We start from the raw sequence: 21,082 nt of genomic DNA, 5'->3' as shown, positions 1-21,082 counted from the left end.
CATAGAGACAACACCTGATAAGGAGATAGACCTAACCAGTCTTCCTGAAAAAGAATTCAAAATAAAAATCATAAACATGCTGACAGATATGCAGAGAAATATACAAGAGCTAAGGGATGACATCTGGAGGGGGATTACAGAAGTGAAACAATCTCTGGAATCATTTATAAGCATAATGGATAAGATGCAAGGGGCCATTGATGGAATAGAAACCAGAGAATGGGAATGCATAGAAGCTGATGCAGAGAGAGATAAAAGGATCTCCAGGAATAAAACAATATTAAGAGAACTGTGTGACCAATCCAAAAGGAACAATAATATCTGCATTATAGGGGTACCAGAAGAAGAAGAGAGAGAAAAAGGGATAGAAAATGTCTTTGAAGAAATAATTGCTGAGAACTTCCCCAAACTGGGGGAGGAAATAATCGAACAGACCACGGAAATACACAGAACCCCCAACAGAAAGGATCCAAGGAGGACAACACCAAGACACATAATAATTAAAATGGCAAAGATCAAGGACAAGGACAGAGTATTAAAGACAGCCAGAGAGAGAAAAAAGGTCACCTACAAAGGAAAACCCATCAGGCTATCATCAGACTTCTCAACAGAAACCTTACTGGCCAGAAGAGAATGGCATGATATATTTAATGCAATGAAACAGAAGGGCCTTGAACCAAGGATACTGTATCCAGCATGATTATCATTTAAATATGAAGGAGGGATTAAACAATTCCCAGACAAGCAAAAGCTGAGGGAATTTGCCTCCCACAAACCACCTCTACAGGGTATTTTAGAGGGACTGCTCTAGATGGTAGCACTCCTAAGACTAAATCTTTCTACACTGTGGCATCTTACTACATTGATGAACAGTGACTGTGAAGGGGTACGTGGGGAGGACTTGGTGAAGGGGGTGCCTAGTAATTGTTCTTCATGTAATTGTAGATTAATGATACCAAAAAAATGCAAAGACATTAAAAATAATAATATATTCTAGCAGCTCCATGAAAACAAAAAACAAAAAACAAAATACAATGTGGTCACTACATTTATCCATATTATCAAGTCCCCACTCATACCCCATTGCGGTCACTGTCCATCAGTGTAGTAAGATGCCATAGATTCACTGCCTTCTTTGTGCTCCACTGTTCTCCTTGTTACCCCCACACCATGTGTACTAAACATAATAACCCTCAATCTCCATCTCCCTCCCTCCACCCACTCTACCCCACCCCTCCCCTTTGGTAACCACAAGTCCCTTCTTGGAGTCTGTGAGTCTTCTCTTGAGCAGCTGTTTTTAACAGTTGAGTTGAGAGGCACTGTCAGAAATAGAATATTTTAATTTTGGAGAAACCCAAATGGTAAAACAGCTGTTTGGTCTGCTTAGACTTAAGTTGGCTTTGCTTAGGTTGCAAGACCTATTGGGATCATGGCACCAGGCAGATTGGCTGTTAGGATTTTATTGCACACATCAAAAACATGAATGGATGCTAGCTTGAATGTTAGGTTGGACGATGACTTTGCAAAGAAGCCACATTTCCTGGTTTGTTTTGGCGAAATGCTAAAGCAAGTAACATGGGCTTTTACTTTATTACAAATCCATGGAAATTACCTCAAATAATTTTGCCTTACATTCCTTGGACATGATCTCTTTTCCTGGCACTTAAAAAAAACTCTCTTGACATCTCTTTATTGTATTTTAATAATACGTAATATACCTGCTCAAGTAGTCAGCCATTTGTATTATTTATTTTGTATTCTTTGCTACCTAAGCAATAATCCTTCAAAATTTTCATTTTGTAGGCAACACATTTTAAATATCTAGAACTTGAGGGATCCTCAGAATGATAAAATACTTGAATTCCAAATTTACCATCTAAAGTACTTTTTTGCATGAAAAAGACTTGATTAGGATAATTTCAAGTAAGTTAAATATCTAAAATAAGTTAGGATGATTTGATTGTTTCTTGCTTAAAAAACTAATTTTACTAGCTGCAGTATTAATATTTTCAACATTAAATATTTTAATTTCATATATTTTCAAAGTAAAAATATCTTTTTATGTGATCACCAAAATAGTCATAATCATTGTAATAATTTGAAATGATACAGGAAAATACGAGACAGAGAATAGAATTCTTATATAATCTTGGTCTCCATAGAAAAGTCCTATTTACATTTTGGCACACGTTGCATCCTTTTATGTACACATACAAAAGATACAGTTAGAAAACTTAATTTTACATAAATTAATTCTAGTGATATGTGTTACTCTTAATTTTGCTTCTTTCTTTTTAACTTGTCAAAATATTATGACTACCTTTCCATGTCAGTGTAGATCTACAATCGTGATTTAGGTCTTGATTTTTTGGGGAGTTTTCATACTATGAAACAGTAGTTTATTTCTGCTACTTTCCAAAACTCAATGTTCTAAGTAAATTAGAAAACAGAATTGAAGATGATGCTTGGAGTATTACAAATAAGAGATGAATTCAGGTACCAAAAATACAATTTTGCTGCTTTCACTGAAAAATATATTTATTTTACTTACTAGAGCAAATTTATCTGTTTTGAATGTTTGCATCAATAACAAAATATGGTTATAGATGAAATATTTTTGTCAATTTAAAATAAAAAGTTAAGAAAGCTTTTTTTTAGTTGTATCACCAAGAAACATTGTTTCACTTTCTTCCTGTTTCCTAGGCTAAAAATATAATCTTTCCTCATTTTAACATTCACAACTTCTCATTATAGTATGAATTGGCTCATAGGATGACAATATATTTATATTCATAGTTTGATATATTGCCGTTAAAGAAAAAAATGAGAAAAGTTAGTTTTTCTCACTCTCCTAACACTGGTAAATTCAGGTCCATAACTACATTTCACCAGTTTTTGAGAGTAACTTTAAAACTTTTCTAAGATATTGATGTATTGAGTATCCATATCTAACACACAGACATTGTCCAACCCCAATTATACACACATACATTGTACAGGGGTGATTACACACATTTTAGGTATGTTTTCTCATGTCTTCGTTTCAGATATTGAGAGTGGCTTCTCCAATTTGAACAGGATGTAAAATAGTAAAAAACTAGCCATCAGAGATATTCATTTCTAGGGCAAGGATGATGGCAAGGAAAGACAATATTACCTAGTGACCTTTGGAGGTTTCAGTGAAATTCCTATTAGGTTCTAAAAGCTGCTATTTAACAACATTTGATTCTGCCTTGGAAAAACTTAGTCAAATATTTCCCTCTAAGTCAAGATACTGTTCTAAGGGATAATTCTTAATTTATACAATCTTTTAGTAAAACTTTGGAACATATTTGCCAGTTTCTATGATCAGATCTCTTTAGTGTCAGCTAATGGGTAAATGATAAACATGAAATTGAGGAGCCTGACCTGGTGGATCTTATTGTTTATATTCATTTTGTTAAGGTATAGAAGAACCAAATTGTTACAGGTGAATTGAAGTTGGTAAAAATGATTTATCTCTTTAAGGTGACCTGGATATTGATTCTCTTACCTTACCAGAAATGGATGTGGCCATCTGGGCTTTCACTCCATCAGAGTCACATTAACATGTGATTTCACAAAGGGTCTGAAGTCTTAAACTTGAGGACTTGAAATTTTGGACTTGAGGACTTCAAAACTTGAGTTTTGAAAATCAAGGATTCTTATGTAGGGAGCATGAGTAGGTCAGTGATGTTAGCATTTGGATCCTTAGATTGTTAGTCATTAGAACTTGTCTTCTAATGGGTCAGAGAAAGCCACTTGTGACTTAAGGTCATGCAGTGCAGTTACTAATCGCTAATATACCAAGACTGGCCAGGACTAATTAATCTGAACTGAGTACACCAATGCCAAGTGCCCTCTTGGGAAGAAAGAATGTTCAGGTTTCCAAGTAAAAACCATCTGAGGGTGAACTTAGGAAGGGGTTTAAAGAGAAGCCAGGGATTCTGAAAATTATGGCATTTGATAAATGCAGGGAAGAATAGGATTGTTTATAATGCAAATCACCAGGATATACCCCTTTCTGAAACTATGGGCTGATAGAGCTTTGAGAGATCATCTCTCTCTCTTCTGCTGGGACCAAATATGGCTTCACCAAACATCTCAACACAGTACTGCCAAACAATCTGAACCAAAAAATGAGAAAATCTATTTGTTATACTAAGTCTAGGGAATAATAAAAGGAGAAAGAGTCTTAAACTGTTGCTTTGTACTTTATGCATCATAAACACTCTTAAACTGACTTGAGTGTCTGTTTGGCAAAGAACTTAACTGCAGGACAGACTGGATAGTGTTGATTGATGGAAGTGTTGCCTGAGTTGGCCCCCTGATGGGACAGAGAACTTAATGGTGTCCAGTGTGAGGTTTCTTTATGACAATATTAGAGCGGACCTAATTTATTGCATCCCCACCCTCGTAGGTTGACTTCCAGTTACTCAGGAAAGTGATTAAGGGATTGGAGGTGCATTTCTTAGCCTCATTTTTAACTCATTTCCTCTGGTAGTGTGGAATGCAGTAAAAATTTGAGCCAGGAAACCTCTTTAAAAAGTCTTTGAAAACTTTTCCTAAATGTTTACATTTACTAATATGCTAACACAAATATTATGATATATAGTTAGTTTAAAATGGAACTCGTTTTTAGTACCTCATTAAGGTGTTAGATTAAAATCAGATTTTAGCTTAGAAGCAAAGGTTTTTACTCAGGTCTATGAATCTTGAAAACAGGCCAAGTGAAAGAAGCCAGACAAAAAAGGCCACATATTATATGATTCCATTTATATGAAAGGGGAGCATAACTGGGCTTGGGGAACTGGGTGGTCTGAGAAATATGCAGAATTATGCACAAAATTTTCTTTGTAAAAATGAACACTGTTGTGAGTAGAGAGTCCATAGTTTTAATCATACCGTCAAAGAGACCTATAACCTTCAAATGGTTTAAAAATAATTGCTTGAAACCCTTTTAAAAAAATAAATTTGCGTGCTTTGTCCTCCTTTGTAAATGTGTAGGCACTCTATCATAAAAGCTTCTGCCCTCTGCTTGTGATTTTTAAAGATTTTTTGTTCATTGACAATACAGTTTTAAAAATAATAAAAACCTTATGTCTCAGGGGCTTGTCGTAATTTCTTAATTTTTCTGGAAAGATTTGTTAACTGATTTATTTTTACTTTTATGCCTTTAATACATCTTGAATTTAATTTTGACTATGGTATAAGAGAGGTTTTTTAATTTATTTTCTTCCAAATATGGTTTTGTGTATTTGAAATTTTCTACAATAAAAAGTTTTCAAAAAAATGTGAAGGAATAAATAGCTGACCTTTTTATATGGACTTCTCACCATTACATTCTAATGATATGATATCACTTCTTGAATTTCCAGCAGGCATGTTCGTAGTGTGGGTTTTCGCCTTTAATGAAAGTGTTGCAGTCTCATTCCTATGTTCTCAACAACTGATATCTCTTAATAATTCAAGCATTTATTAAACAAAATTTTATTATTTTTGGCACAAATTAATGCAGTTAATTTTGAGATTGCCTGCTTAGTATCTTATTTAAAGCAGAACCACTTTCTGTATGCTTTCTGATGTGTGGGAAAGAAATTGTTTTGACAAGCTTATTGGTCTTATGGGCAAAATCTGAAAGCCATAGCTTTCAAAATTGTGGATTATACACCTAAATGTCTTCGCTCAAGAGTCCTTTAATTGAAAGAGAATTGAAGAACAGTTTAGGCACTCATGATTTAAAAAGCTCAATTTTTTTCTGTAATTCTCAAAGAAAAACTTTAATTTCAAAGAATTGCCATTCATTAATTAAACTTATTTTGAAATTTATAAGCAGTAGTTGGTTTAGTATTTTTTTTTCTTTTTTATTCAAGCATCATTAATACACAGTCTTATATTGGCTTCATATACACAGCACAGTAGTTTAACAGTTAAGCATATTATTATTAAATCCTCACTCCAACTAGTGCAGTTACTGTCGACACAGAAAGATGTTACAGAATCATTGTCTATATTCTCCATGCCATACTGCTGTCCCCATGATGATCTTATATTATCATTGAGAATTTCTGTGTCTTTTATTCCACTCACCCTATCCACCTCAACCCATCTCCCATGGTAACCACTAGTCAATTCTCAGTATTTGTGAGTCTACTGCTGTTTTGTTCATTCTGTTTTGCTTTGTTTTTATATTCCACAAATAAGTGAAATCATATGGTGTCCCAACCCGAGGGACGAACGTGGAGTATAGCCGGAGATGCCTGCAGAAATGAAATAAGCAAGGGACACAAAGAACGACCAGCAAGACAGGATGTCTGATCAAGCTAGCACAGTTTATTGTTTGCAGGCTCAATTTATACAGGTTAGCAAGGAAGGGACGGGTCAAAAAACAATTGGCTTTTAGATGGCGCCAGTGGGAAGGTGTAGAGGGGTGATTGGGCCTTGGTTGGTGCCAGCGGGAGCAGAGGACCCGGAAGAGAAGCGGGAAGTTCGCCATTTTGTGGGTGGGGGCCTTTTGGTCTCCGGCATCTCCTCCCTTTCTGTTCTTTAGGAGGGGTTGGAGCAGCACTTAGGGTGCTTTGAGCCGCTTATCTCCTGGGTAGACGGTGCCTGTCTTAGTTTTAGAGGTCTTATACCTGGCCTCTGTTTCCAGGAGCTTGCCTCCTTTCGGAGTCGGCCTGGTAGATTCAGGGGAGCTTGCCCTAATACTGGATCAGCCTATATAGGAGCTTGCCCCAGTATTAGATCGGCCCCTTTAACCAGAATTCTTATATCTGTCCTGTATCTTTGCAGGCATATCCTCTTAATTACCCGTCATTGACTACCCGTCTAGTTGCCCAGGAACATTGTCAAGGAACAGGATGAGAAAACCTTGACGTGGCTCTTTTTTATTCCCAAGTTACTGCTGGGTCTCTCCTGGCGCAAGGCTCTATATAAGGATCTACACCTTGATCAGCTAATGCAAGGCGATGATAATGAACTTGGATAGGCTTTGCTATAAGAGAGTTGATTTGCTGTTTGGTTAGCATTGTGAGTCTTTTAAAGGCCCAGGGGCCGAGGGAAAGTATTAGTATTAATCCTAGGAGTGGGCCTAAGATGAGAAGAAGGTAGGGGAGGAGTCCATTTAGTCCTGTCCAGAGAGGGTTGTCACGGAGCTCTTTCTTCCTTCTTTCGAGATCATCTTGAAGAGTCTTTATTTTGTTCCGGATGACACCTGACTTGTTAGCGTAGAAACAGCACTTTTCCTGTAGAGTCAAACAGACGCCTCCCTGTTCTGCTGTGAGGAGGTCTAAGCCTCTACAGTTTTGCAAAACTACTTCTGCTAGAGAGTCTATCTGGTCTTGGAGATCATTGTTCCTGAGAGGGCTTGGACGTCGTTGATTAGTTGATGGGACAATTTATGATAGGAATGTACAGCTATTCCTGCTCCTGCTATTCCTGTGGCCACTGCGGTAATAATCCCGAGGACTACTAGGAGTGGGATAAGCTGGATGGCTGGCTCTTTTAGAGCATGGATGCCCTGCTATATACTCAAAGCTGGGTATGGGGATAGGTTCTCCTGGGATAATATCAATATCTGGGAGAAGACTGGCCTGCACACATAACTTAGTCCAATTTGTGGGTAGGGCGGTGAAGGCCAGGTTTCCTCCACAGACAAAGACTTGTCCAATAGTGGGGCAAAGAGATGAGGTATAATTAAAAACTTGGGAGCAATCTGTGAAAGAGGCAAATCCTACGTTTACATCATCACTATTATTCTGGGGCTGCTTTAGTATGCATAGGGATGTGTTAAATCCTACAGGCTGTACTCTAAAGGGTGAGTTAAGAGTACAATTTTGTTCTGGCAGTGTATTGGTAGCGTTAGTGGGAATTGCTAGGGGCATAGGCGTACCAAGGGTCATGCATAGCCAGCAATTTTCAGCAAGGCTGGGATTAGTAGTGTTTAGTGCGCTATGGGTGGCTTTTAGAATATCAGCAGTCTGGGTGTCAACATCTATGCCACGAGACTTGGGCAAGGCTAGAGGGTGATACTCCAGGGGAGGGCATATTTCTTTAATAATTTCTTCAATTTTCTTTTGAACTTGGGCTTCTCTCACTTTGTCTGTTGGTCCACTGCCATCAGATATGTGGATCGGGGCTCGCAGTGGCCAGCAAATCGCCTTGCCAACTTGGCCATGACAGGAGGCTTGTGCATATTTAGAATGTCCTCAGGGGTTGCTATAATCATACTCGCCTCCAAAGGAACCAGTATAACCATTTTGTAAGATGGCTGTTAGATATTTTTTACCATTGGCACCGGTGCACTGTTGGACAGTGTGGTAACAGGTAGAGTGTACTGCAGTGGCCTTTTGGCAGGGGTTGGGACAAGGCCCTGGTTTGCATTAATTGTAGGTATAATTTTGGGCTTTCTTGCACATTTCCAAGACAGGGGTTTCCAACCTACCCCTGATGAAGAGATATCTGCTGTGAGGTATGCTATTTTGTCTTGGCAGTCTACGGACCCTCCGGTAGTAATTTGTCCAGCTAAGTATTTTGTCCCTTGAGATGTTATTTGTGTATGTCCTCTCAGACTAGGTTCTAAGTTCATTATTCCTCCCTTACAATCACAAGGGCTTCCATACAAATTGGTGAGGATTTCTTCCCTATTTACAGGTCCAAATCCTCCTAGGGCAACAGTGACTATTACAGTAGCGATAAGGGAATGGATAGTAGACATGATGACTTTTTAGGGTTCAATGAAAATAGGCGAGATCACTGGTAGTGGGCCTACAACTGTGCTAACAAAGGTTAGGTGGGCTTACCTTGTCCAATGATGATGAATATTTATCTTCTTCCTGAAAGGCAACGAAAAACTGTTCTCAGGGAGGATTCTTTTCTGTGGAATGTATTGGGTTATTATTAATATGTTTTAAAGGGGTATTAATGGGTTTGACAAGGTGCTCAGGTAACCATCGAGGTCCATTTCCCTGTGTATCATATACACAGGCATGGCCTCTACCCCAGATAAGAACTGGGTCGGGACCATGCCATTTAAAGGTTAGAGGATCTTTCCATAAGACTTCTGCAAATTGGTTTTTCGTTTCTTGGTGTCACAACCTGTCGGCAGCAGACTTGTTGTGGTTGTCTAATTGTAAGAAGTTGAGCATGAATAGTGCATGATTAAGGAGGTTTTTTGGAGAGCCTTTTATAGGGTAAACAGTGTTAGTTTTAAGCTTATAAATTGTATTCTTTAGTGTCTGATGGGCTCGTTCGATTATTCCTTGTCCTTGGGGGTTGTAAGGAATACCTGTGATATGCTTGATTTGGAATTGATGGCAGAAATTTTGAAATGCTTGTGAAGTGTTTCCAGGTCCATTATCTGTTTTAATAGTTTGAGGCTTACCAATAACAGTAATGCATTGGAGAACATGGGCTATGACATTTTTGGTGGCTTCACCACTGTGGAGGGTGGCAAATATAAAACCACTGTAGGTATCAATAGTCACGTGAGTATATTTAAGAGTTCCAAACTCAGGGATATGGGTGACATCCATTTGCCAGATTTCGTTAGGGAGTAGGCCTCTCGGATTAACTCCTAAATGAGGGAGGGGCAGTAAGGTTGCACACCCCCAGGCAGTCTTTAACAATTTGCCTAGCTTGTTCTCTGGTGAGTTTAAATAAAAGTCAAAGAGTGTGAACATTCACATGGTGAAGAGCATGGTATTGACTAACTTTGGTGACTGCATCGGTTGTAATGGAATATGTGAAGCAGGTATTTTTTTCTGCGAGGGCATTGCCTTGGGAGAGGGAACTAGGAAGGTCGGTGTGGGCTCGCAGATGTCCAATATAGAAAGGGGCTTGTCTGAGTAATATAAAGATTTGGAGTTGTTGGAAGAGGGAAACAGTGTTTGTAGAAGGTTTAATATAAGGGACTGTTTCTAGAATAGGAACTGAATATGCTATGTAGGCACTGTCGGTATACAGATTAAAAGGGATTTGGCTCAACATTTTAAAAACTTGTAAGATAGCAAATAATTCTACAAGCTGGGCTGATTTAAAGGGTGATTGAATACTGTAACTCTGTGAGTTTATAACATAGGCAGCAATACCGGAGGAGGAGCCATCAGAAAAAACTAGAGAGGCATTTTCTAAAGGAGTGGATGAGGTTATTTTTGGGAAAATAAAGGGATGTAGTCATGAGAATTGAAGGAGTTTATGGGAGGGATAGTGATTATCGGTTTTACCTTGCAAAGAAGCAAGGGATATAATCCAGTCATCTACATTCTGGAACAGCCAATCTGTTTGTTCCTTTGTATAAGGAATGATAAGCTGATCAGAGTCTCTGCCAAAATGCTGGCGGCTTTTTTCTCTGCCTATTTTTATGATCTTTGCAACTAGTGAGGGGTATGTGATAAGAACTTTAGGTGGGGAGGAGGGCAAATGGATCCATAACAAAGGATTATTTTGCCATAAAGCTCCAGTAGGGGTATGTGACGTATTGCAGATGATGAGAGCGAAGGGCTTGTCATAGGATAGGAACGTAATTTGTTGTTGTTGTATAGCTGTTTCAACAATGTTTAAAGTTTCTTTTGCCTCGGTGGATAGTTTCCGAGGGGATGAGGGATTGGGGTCCCCTTGTAGTATATCAAAAAGAGGTTTTAACTCTCCAGTGGTTAATTTAAGATAGGGTCTAAGCAAATTAATGTCTCCCAAGAACTTTTGGAAATCATTCAGTGTTTGTAAGTGTGATGTTTTTAATTGGATCTTCTGGGTAGTGATTTTGTTTGAAGTTAATTCAAAGCCAAGGTAGTAATAGGGATCTGTTAATTGAATTTTGTTTGGAGCAATTTGGAGACCGAAAAAGGTGAGACGGGTGGTCAATTCTTGGCTACATTCTAAGACTTCGGAGTTGGATGCTCCAGCCAGGAGGATATCATCCATATAATGAATGATATAGATGGAAGGCCACTGGGGTCTGAGGGGATCCACGGCTTGGGCTACAAATTTTTGACACAGTGTGGGGCTGTTTGCCATACCTTGAGGGAGTACTTTCCACTGGTAGCGATGCATTGGCCCTTTAAAATTGGTGATGGGAATACTAAACGCAAAGCATTCTCTATCTTGGGGATGGAGTGGAATGGTAAAGAAACAATCTTTAAGATAAATAATGATCTTGAAATAATTAGCTGGGATGGCTATTGGAGAGGGGAGACTGGGTTGAAGGGCTCCCATCGAGAACATGGTTTTGTTGATTTCTCTGAGGTCTTGGAGGAGTCTCCATGTTCCTGATTTGTTTTTAATTACAAATATAGGAGTGTTCCAAGGAGAGGTGGTGGGTTCTAAGTGTCCAGCAGCTAATTGTTCCTGTACTAACTTGGTGGCTGCTGTAAGTTTTTCTTGAGTTAAAGGCCATTGATCTACCCAGACAGGAGAGTCTGATTTCCATTTTATTTTGTCTGTGTGGGGTACAGGAAAGTCAATGGCCATCACTGAAAATTTTTATTCCCTACTCCTAAACGGTCATTCTTGGGTATGACAGTAAGAGGTTCTTTTATACCTTGGCTATTTTTTCCTAGGCCCTGGCCGGGCAGATAGCCTTGGTTAAGGGTGATTATATCATTTGGGCTAGCCATGACAAGTTTCAATTGAGATAAAATGTCACATCCCCATAAGTTAATGGGTAACCCAGCTACTATATAAGGTTGGACTTGTCCTGAATTTCCTTCTTTATCTTTCCAGATTAAAATCTTAGAACTTAGTTTGGGGTTAGTGCCTTTGAGAAGGGTTACAGACATACTACAGGGCCAACTAGGAGGCCACTGTTGGGCTGATATCACTGTAGCATCTGCTCCTGTATCAACTAATCCTTCAAAGGATTTGCCATCTAATTGTAGGGTTAACAACAGCCTTTCGGTGGTGATTTGTTGTACCCAATAGGCATCAGAAGAGCCAAAGGCAGCATTTGATCTGGAACTTGTATTACAACTTTTATATGTTGACTCTAATGGGAGTAGCAGGAGTTGGGCTATTTGCTCTCCTTTAGATATGGATATCGGGCCCGTTGGAGCAGAGGCTAGGAGGGTGATTTGTCCTGTATAATCATTATCAACAACTCCTGGTATAATATGGAGGCCAACTAATGCAGGGCTTTTTCGTCCTAGAGTTAGACCAAAGGTGCTGGAGGGTAAGGGCCCATAGGTTTCTGTAGGGAGCAGCTGGATACCTTGGTCGGGTATTAATATTGTGTTGGTGGTGGAACAGAGGTCCAATCTTGTGCTTCTTGGGGTGGCACGGGAGGGAGAACTGATATCTGCACAGGGAGGATTTGCTGCTGTTGGGCTTGGGGAATGAACCTGATAGCCCCTTGGTTCATGCTCAGTGATGGGGCCAGGGGCTGGCCCCTCTGGGAGTTTCCCTGGAGTGGTGGGAGGGGTGTGCCTTCACTAGTTGTCTTAGAATGGCATTCTTTAGCCCAATGTAAACTGCGTCGGCATCGAGGGCAAACAGTTTTGGGGGGAGCGCGAGGCAGGTGAGGCTGGATCCCTGTCAGACACTGGTGGGCGAAGTGTCCTGGTTGCTTGCAATTAAAGCAAGTTTTTTGTTTATTGTTATCTATTTTAATGTCTTTTAGTGCCATTCCTATGGCTAATCCAATTGCGTGAGAGGTTCCTATGCCTGAGCAAAGTTTAATATAATCAGAGAGACTGCCAGAACGGTGAGGTCTTATGGTTTCTTGACAGGTTGGGTTAGCATTTTCATAAGCTAGGTGTTTAACAAAGGCACTTTCTGTTTCTCCTCCCCCCGACTAGTCGCTCAGCAGCGTCTGTTAGGCGACTAATGAAGTCGCTGTAAGGCTCATCAGGACCTTGGCGGATTTTTGCTAGGGAGATAGTAGCGGAGCCTTTAGGAGGAAGGCGCCACCAGGCCTTAAGGGCTGCGTTTTGGACTTGAGCTAAAAGGCCTGGAGGGAAGGCTGCTTGGGCTTCATTTGTTTCATAGGGGCTCTGCCCAAGCAGTTTATCTGTTATCCATGAGCGTGAAGTTTTACTTTCACTATTGCGCTGCGTAGTCTCACGGCAATTTTCTATGAAGTCAGTACGCCACAAAACATACTCTCCTCCTGACAAGGCGGCTCGAGCTAGGGAAAGCCAGTCATTAGGAGTTAGCCATCGATCGCTCAGGCTTTCAATTAAGGCTAATATAAAAGGAGCTGTGGGGCCATAATTGGTAACAGCTGTTTTTAAGTCTTTTAGGTGTTTAAGGTTAAGGCGGCGATATTTTTGGGGTTTAGCTGGGTTTTCTATATGATTACCAGACTCTTCATTGTCTGAGGGCTCTCCCTCAGAATTCCATTCTTGGTCTGGAGTATCTGGGTCTTGGGAGTCTGGGGCGTTCTCATCCTCGCTCTCTTCTCTGACTTCTGGGGGGTTTCTGGGCGGCGACCGCAGGTGAGTGGGCGACCGCGAGTGACTGGGAAGGCTAGGATTGGGCTTTTAGGTTTCACTTTCTTTATGGGTTTTTTGGGGAGTGAGGGAGTCTGCATGGGGTTTAATGATGTTAGTTCGGCGTCAAGGGCTTTAATCTCTTTAATGAGCTGAACATGTTCACGTTTTTGTTGCAAAATTTCTTTAAGTGAAGAGACTTCTTTGGTTAGAGAAATTTTTGCTTGTCGGATGGGGTCAGATGAAAGGGGGAAGTTGTGAGATGACTCTAGATCAGGGATTTGAAATGTAGGAACACATTGACGGGAAATAGGTTTATATGGAGGGGGTCTGAAGCTTCTATTAGTGGCACTATGAAGGGCTGGCGCCATAAGGCACCAGGGGTCTTCACCTTCATGGTAATGGACGGCTTGTTCTTCTAAAGGCTCTTCATTTCTTAGGTTTAAATGATCTGTTTGGTGTCTTAAAGCCATGAGCATAGGATAGATATTTTGGATTTTAGGAGGATCAGGTTTATCGTGGGTGTCTGGAGATTTTATATTAGGTTGAAGTTTAGGAGATTCTTTAATAGGAGCGGTGGGGTCTTCAGGGATATCTACAGCTACTGAAGGACAGGCAGAGGGTGGTCGGGAGTTTTCCTTAATGGCTATTTCTCCGGTTTTAATTATATCTTTAATGTCAGGATCTTGAGAATGAACCTCAAGGATGTCGTGAATAAGGTTCCAGTAAGAAAATGCTGAAACAGGAACTTTTTCAGGGCCAAAGGTCTGATAAAAGTCTTGGAGGGCATCACCAACTCTCTTCCAACGTTTATGATCAACAGTGCCTTCGAGGGGAAACCAGGGGCAAGTCTCATGAATAAAGGAAAAAAATTGTCTAAAATCTTTTCTTTTAACCCTTACACCTCGTGTCCTGAGGGACTCCTTGAGTCCGCTAAGAAATACCTTGTGGGAGTTCAGTGAGTTGCCCATTAGGATGGCTGGGATTTCTGCTCTACGTAAATTGGAATTATACTAATGCAGCTGCGACTATGCCAATGTACTGAACTACTGGAGGTACTCTCATCAGCTCAGGCGAGCCCTTGCTTACATAGGATGGCTTGGACCCTCTAGGGCAGGGACTCTGTAGTCAGAGTCCCTTGTGCAGGCCCTAGAGGTGAACGACCGTTAGCCCGAAGTAAGCACAAGGTTTTCAGAGAAGAACAACCAGAGGACAAAACAAGGATTACATCGCGGCAGCAAACTAGAGGGAGGGGATCAGTGAGAACTCACAAGAGGTATTTAAGATGCTTGCTTGGGTGATGCATCTACTCACCTCTCCGGGATCTGTATTATGGACCGGTGAGCCGCAGTGATCCTCAATGCAGAGTTGACATCAGGTGAATACCCGTGTGATGACTCAAAAGAATGCCTGGCCAGGGCTTATGAGCAGACATTTCAGCAGGAGTCCTGGGGTCCCACGTTGGGCACCAGTTGTCCCGACCTGCGGGATGAACGTGGAGTGTAGCTGGAGACGCCTGCAGAAATGAAACAAGCAAGGGACACAAAGAATGACCAGCAAGACAGAATGTCTGATCAAGCTGGCACAGTTTATTGTTTGCAGGCTCAATTTATACAGGTTAGCAAGGAAGGGGCGGGTCAAAAAACAATTGGCTTTTAGATGGCGCCAGTGGGAAGGTGTAGAGGGGTTATTGGGCCTTGGTTGGTGCCAGAAGGAGCAGAGGACCAGAAGAGAAGCGGGAAGTTCGCCATTTTGTGGGTGGGGGCCTTTTGGTCTCCGGCAATATGGTATTTGCCTTTCTCCACCTGAGCATAATAACCTCTAGATCCATGCATCTTGCTGCAAATGGCAGGATTTCTTGAGTTAATATGGTTTATCATAACAGGTATACAAGTACACTTAGTTGTTACAGAATTGTATGTTCTTGACAGTTCATAAGAATTTTTAAAATTTCATTTCCTTGTCCAAATTATGTACTAAATAGTTTTATGTTTATAATTATTCTAGCACTAAGTTGTGGCCATATGTTCATTTTAGTATTTTGAGGGCTTAAATTGGTAGGCTTATCACTGTTATAAGTTTGAAAGTGAATTTTAAAAATCTACAGGTATAAACAATATTATATTTCAATACACTAAATAGGCTGTTAGCTTTCTTAGGTCCTTTGAAGACTGAAGAGTCCAAACTAGCTACTAAAATATGAGGAATATGAAATTTAAGTTAAATGTTTTCATCTTGAGCTTTCTTATACTGCGTGACTTTTCTTCTCTAAACAGAATGTTGGACTCATTTAAAATATTTTAATTTTGGTAGAGTTGTTGTATCATCTCTATTTGTGATTTTCCTCAATTATATTAAACAACCTCTATGTTTCCTAGAAGACTGTATCAACTTTCTATTTTCTCAAGTTTTTTTTCTTGATACTGATTGGTGTTTGATTCAGTCTTAATTTCACCATTTTTGTTATAAGTGATGGGAAGTGACTTTTTTTTACCTCATCTCATTGCTTTTTTAAAAAATAGATAGGCCATAGTTGTTTCTCTGGGGAATTTTGTCAAGGCAAAGCCTTAAAAAGAAGGATGGTATGTCCTCTGCTTGCATTTTGGTCTTTGGCTACGGTCACCTGGCTACCAGCTCTGGCCTCCTAGGGAAGCTTTTCCTCTCCCACTACTTAAAATATAAAAACAAAAATAGCTTTCAATTGATATTAAGTTCATGTTCCCTTTGCAGTATCTTCCTTGTTAGTTTTATAGTGCAAGTTTACTAATTTAGGTATAATAGTCTGGGATGTCTTTGTAGGAAATACGATAAATAATCTAAACTCTGGACTATTATAATCATGTTTCTTAAAATGCTTATATTGTTAACAGAAATTTGTATTGATATTTGAACTATGGGTAAATACTCTCATATATCACCTCTGGCTTAATCAACACATGCCTTAAATTCCACATACTAAATTTGATGATTGTTTTAAAATAAATTGAATTTTAAGTATGCCACAGTGTTTCTCAATATTTCCATCCTGCTCTCTTTTTCTTTCTTTCTAAATGAAAATATTAACTCCTGTGCAGAAACAATTTCCAAATCTGTAGAATAGGGTTAACACTAGCTCCATTTCATAGGTATTTGAGGATTGAACAAGATATGACATATAGAACCAAGTATAAAACATAGAAAGCATTAGGTGTGTTAGCTATTATCTGCCAAAGACCAGCTCTAGTGGGGGGGTGTGAAGCCCAAAAGGATGAGATGGAGAGACAGGACACAGAGTCAGATGGAGGTGGTCTCAACAAAGTGCCGATGACAGCTTTATTTATACCATTTTGCACAAGGATATGATTATTTTTATTGTTCTGTTGATTAATTAGTATAGGCAGTTAATTAATAAATATAGGCAAGCTTTTTTATTTCTTCTTCTTTCTAATCTAGTCATGGTTGGTCAAGTGTTAGGTGATCATTCTCTGTTCCTTGACCGAAACTTTTCCTAGCAACATGTACTGTCTTGTGTTTCTTGTTTCTGTGCAAAGCGGTTTCTAAGTAATGCATGTGACTGCAGGAGCATGCAGTATGTAGCAGTGACTATGGAGTCTATCAGCTCAGGGTGAAATACAGGTCACTCACTACTACAGTTAGTGAGGCAGGTATCATCATTTATATTTCTAATGCAATGGGTACATTTTATTTTCTCATAATATTTATTCCATCATAGGTAGATGCAAGATAAAGATAGAAAGCATGATTTAGTGCTGTAAGAAGGCAAGTGTAGATGATCAGGTTTGTGCCTATAGATTTAGGTATTAATCTAAGCCAGACAAGGACAACAAAACATCCACGGGTGTACAGGATTTCTCTCAAAACTGGGGAGGTGAGGTTCTAAGCCTCACCTCTGTTGGCCCCCATTTTCTCACCGGATGGCCCCCTGCGACTGTGCCTGTCTTAGGTTGTTCCTCCCGTGAGGAATCTTACCCATCTCTGGCTAAGCAGCCATCTTCTGGGGCCATACAGGGAGATGTAAAGCTGGTAAGTGAGAGAGAAGCAATATTCTTTGAAGATGTTAGCTTTTTACTTCATTGCAGATTTATACCCTGTAGCTTCCAGGCTCAGCACTTGTCTTGCAGTATCTTTACTTCTTGAAAAATTATGGTATTTGGTAATTTCACATATAAGGCACAAATTCTAGTAAAGGGCTGTAATTAAGAAGGAAGAAGAAAAGCTATAGAAGTAGCAGAGGGAAGAAAACATGAGAAGATTGATTAAGTGTCAGACAGGGTTATTCTATTCAATAGTCTCTCATAACTCTATTTCTATAAAACTCTCCATCACTAGTTTCACAAGCATTGTAATAATAAAAGGGGGGTATTCTCAGTGGAGATAGGGGGTCAATGTTTGACTAACAGTAGGTTTCAGTACTTTATGCCAAGATCGCCATTTGGCCCCTGCATGTTCCATTCTTCAGGAGCACTGTCCTGAAAAGCTCCTGGGAAACTTATGTTCTAATCCTTTCCACACTGCTCAGCAAAGGCTAGTTAATCCTTAGCAAAAATGCAGGTAAAAGCAAAGCCAATAGTATAATGGAGAATAACAAAATCAAGGTGGGTAATAGAGGGAGCCAGCTGCGAGGGCCCCTGCTGTGTGGGAGTCTTCCTCCAGCCGGAGCTTAGCTACACAGCTTGAATGGCATGGCTCCGGCCAATTATCCGCCCCACAGCCCCAAATAGGTCTCTCACAAATAGGACTGCATTTCGTATGACTCTTAAACTTTGAGTATGAAATGTTGACTTGAAAAAAATTGCCAGATCCATCAGTTCTATACCAAAAATACTATAAAAATGTCTTAGACATTTATTCTGTGAATTTTTAATGTAACTTTTTATTTCTGTTTCTTTACATTGCCTTTTCCTCCCATACCTAAAATTTTTTCTTCTTCTACATATTTTTGAAATAATTATGACCAGATATATTATGAAATTATACATATTGTTTTCCAGGCTTTCCAGCTCATGGGAAAGTGATATCAGCACCCACTCTCTGACCCTGCCTTTCCCAACCTGCTTGGAGCTGCTGTTGACGTTATCAGGGAATAATGCCACTCTGCCTCCATCCCTTCACTTTATGAATTCCTTTCGGGTGAGAATGAGCTCCTTTACCAAGGTATAATTTCTCCATTTATTTGCAATTGTTTTTTAAGGATTCTGTGTTTCCCAGAAGATAGCCCACCAAACTCACAGCCTCAGATAATGATAATAATAAGCACAGTTCATGTATTGCCTTCTCTCTTTTTCAATAAATGAGCAAACAGAGGCTCATAATTAGGCACGTGTTTAATAGAGGCAGAACTCATATATCTCTAAATCCAAGGTTTTTTCTCTTAACCTCCATCTTCCCTGCCTCTGAGAGAAATTGCAAGAACATCTGGTGAAGACACTTGTGAATGCCACTTTTCTTTGCCCAGCTTTGCCCTAGAATAAGGATTTTCAACCATTATTAGTGGCATTGCTACTGTTAGCTTACAAATGATCAAATAGATGTTTTAACAGTGATGGTATCCTATCCATTCTCCACACATTTCCATCTCTAGTTCCTCACTCATCACTTTTCCACTCCTCTGTATACTTATTTGTGCTTCTAGTGAAAGACATGGTCAGAACAGAGCAGCAAATGTGGTCTGATCAGGAAAACCTTCTCCCTGGCACTTGATTGTCATTGACATGGCAAATAAGAACCAAGATGTTAACCAGTTGTTTAACAAGTGACTCTCTAGCTACTGAATGTAATTGAACATACCTGTGACTCTTGACAATGGAAAAATACTAAAAAGCCCTCTAAGGCTGCTAAGAGGGTCATATGCCTTGCTTAGAAATGAGTAAACATGGGTTGTTTCTACTTCTGAAGGGTTGCTTGTGTATCCTAAGATAACTTCAGGATCAATGTATATTGCTTGGTAAATCTCAGGTAAAATAAGACATGTGGACTTTCCTATGAATTACAGCTTACAAAATTATTTGTTAGAGAAACTGCTCCAAGGGAACACTCCCAGACATATCTTACAAGGTGAGCATTGCCCTGACACCAAAACCAGACAAGGATGCCACTAGAAAAGAAAAATAGAGGCCAATATCCTTGATAAATATAGATACAAAAATCCTCAACAAAATATTAGCCAACTGAATTCAACAATAAAGGATCATGCACCATGATCAAGTGGAATTTATTTCAGGGGTGCAAAGATAGTTTAACATCTGTGAATCAATCAAGGTGAAACACTACATTAACAAAATTTAGGATAAAAATCATCATCATTTCAGTAGACACAGAAAAAGCATTTGACAAAATTCAAAGTCCATTCATGATAAAAAATTCTCAACTAAGTGGGTATAGAGGGAGCATATCTCAACATAATAAAGGCCATGTATGACAAGCCTACAGCTAACATTATAGTCAATGATGAAAAGCTTTTCCTTTAAGATCAGGAACAAGACAAGGATGCCCACTCTCACTACTTTTATTCAACATGTATTTGAAGTCATAGCTAGAGTAATTAGGAAAAAAAAAAGAGTCATCCAGATTGTAAAGGAAGTAAAACTGTCACTATTTGCAGATGACATGATATTATATATAGAAAACCCTAAAGATTTCATCAAAAAACTTTTAGAAATAATAATTCAGTAAACTTGTAAGACCCAAAAATAAATATACCTGTTGCATTTCTGTATACTTATAGCCAGGTAGCAGAAAGAGAAATTAAGGTAGCAATCCCACTTACAATGCATCATAAAGAATAAAATATCTAGGAATAAAATTAACCAAGGAGGTGAAAGAGCTATACACAGAAAAGTACAAGACATTAATGAAATAAACTGAAGATATAAATAAGTGGAAAGGTATTCCATATCATGGATTGGAAGAATTAATATTGTTAAAATGTCCATATTACCCAAAGGAACCTATAGATTCAGTACAGTCTCTATCAAAATTCAAGTGGCATTTTTCACAGAAGTAGAACAAACTATCCTAAAATTCAGGTGGAACCACAAAAGTCTCCAAATAGCTGTAGCAATCTTGATAAAGAATAACAAAGCAGGATATATCATGCTCCCTGGTTTCAAACTATGTTATAAAGCTATAGTAACCAAAATAGTATGGTATTGATATAACAGTAGACACATAGATCAATGGAACAGTGTAGGGAACCCAGAAATAAATCCATGCATACATGGTTGATTAGTTTAAACAAAAGAGCCAAGAATATACAATAGGGAAAGAACAGTACCTTCAATAAAAGGCATTTGGAAAACTGGAAAGCCATAGGCAAAAGAATGAAACTGGACCCCTATCTTACATCATACACAAAAGTTAATGCAAAATGGATTTATGAATTGGACATAGACCTGAAACCATAAAATTCTTAGAAGAAAACATAGGTGGTAAGATCCTTGATATAGATCTTAGCAATGATTATTTTTAACCCAATACCAAAAGCAAAAGCAACAAAAGCAAAAGTAAATAGGACCACATCAAACTAAAAAGTCATGCACAGTAAAGGAGACCATCAACAAAATAAAAAGGTAACCTACTGAATGGGAGAAATGTTTGCAAATCATGTATCTGATAAGATATATCCAAAATATATAAAGTACTCA

The 21,082-nt window shown here is 39.1% G+C and overlaps 1 pseudogene; it reads left to right on the top strand.

Moving 5' to 3' along the window:
• The window catches only part of LOC108409165 (protein mab-21-like 3), a 156,410-nt pseudogene that overhangs the window by 114,327 nt on the left and 21,001 nt on the right, over nt 1–21,082 (top strand).

Source organism: Manis javanica, chromosome 4 (assembly GCF_040802235.1).
Source record: "Manis javanica isolate MJ-LG chromosome 4, MJ_LKY, whole genome shotgun sequence".
NCBI lineage: Eukaryota > Metazoa > Chordata > Mammalia > Pholidota > Manidae > Manis > Manis javanica.
This window is presented reverse-complemented; position numbering and strand designations above follow the sequence as displayed.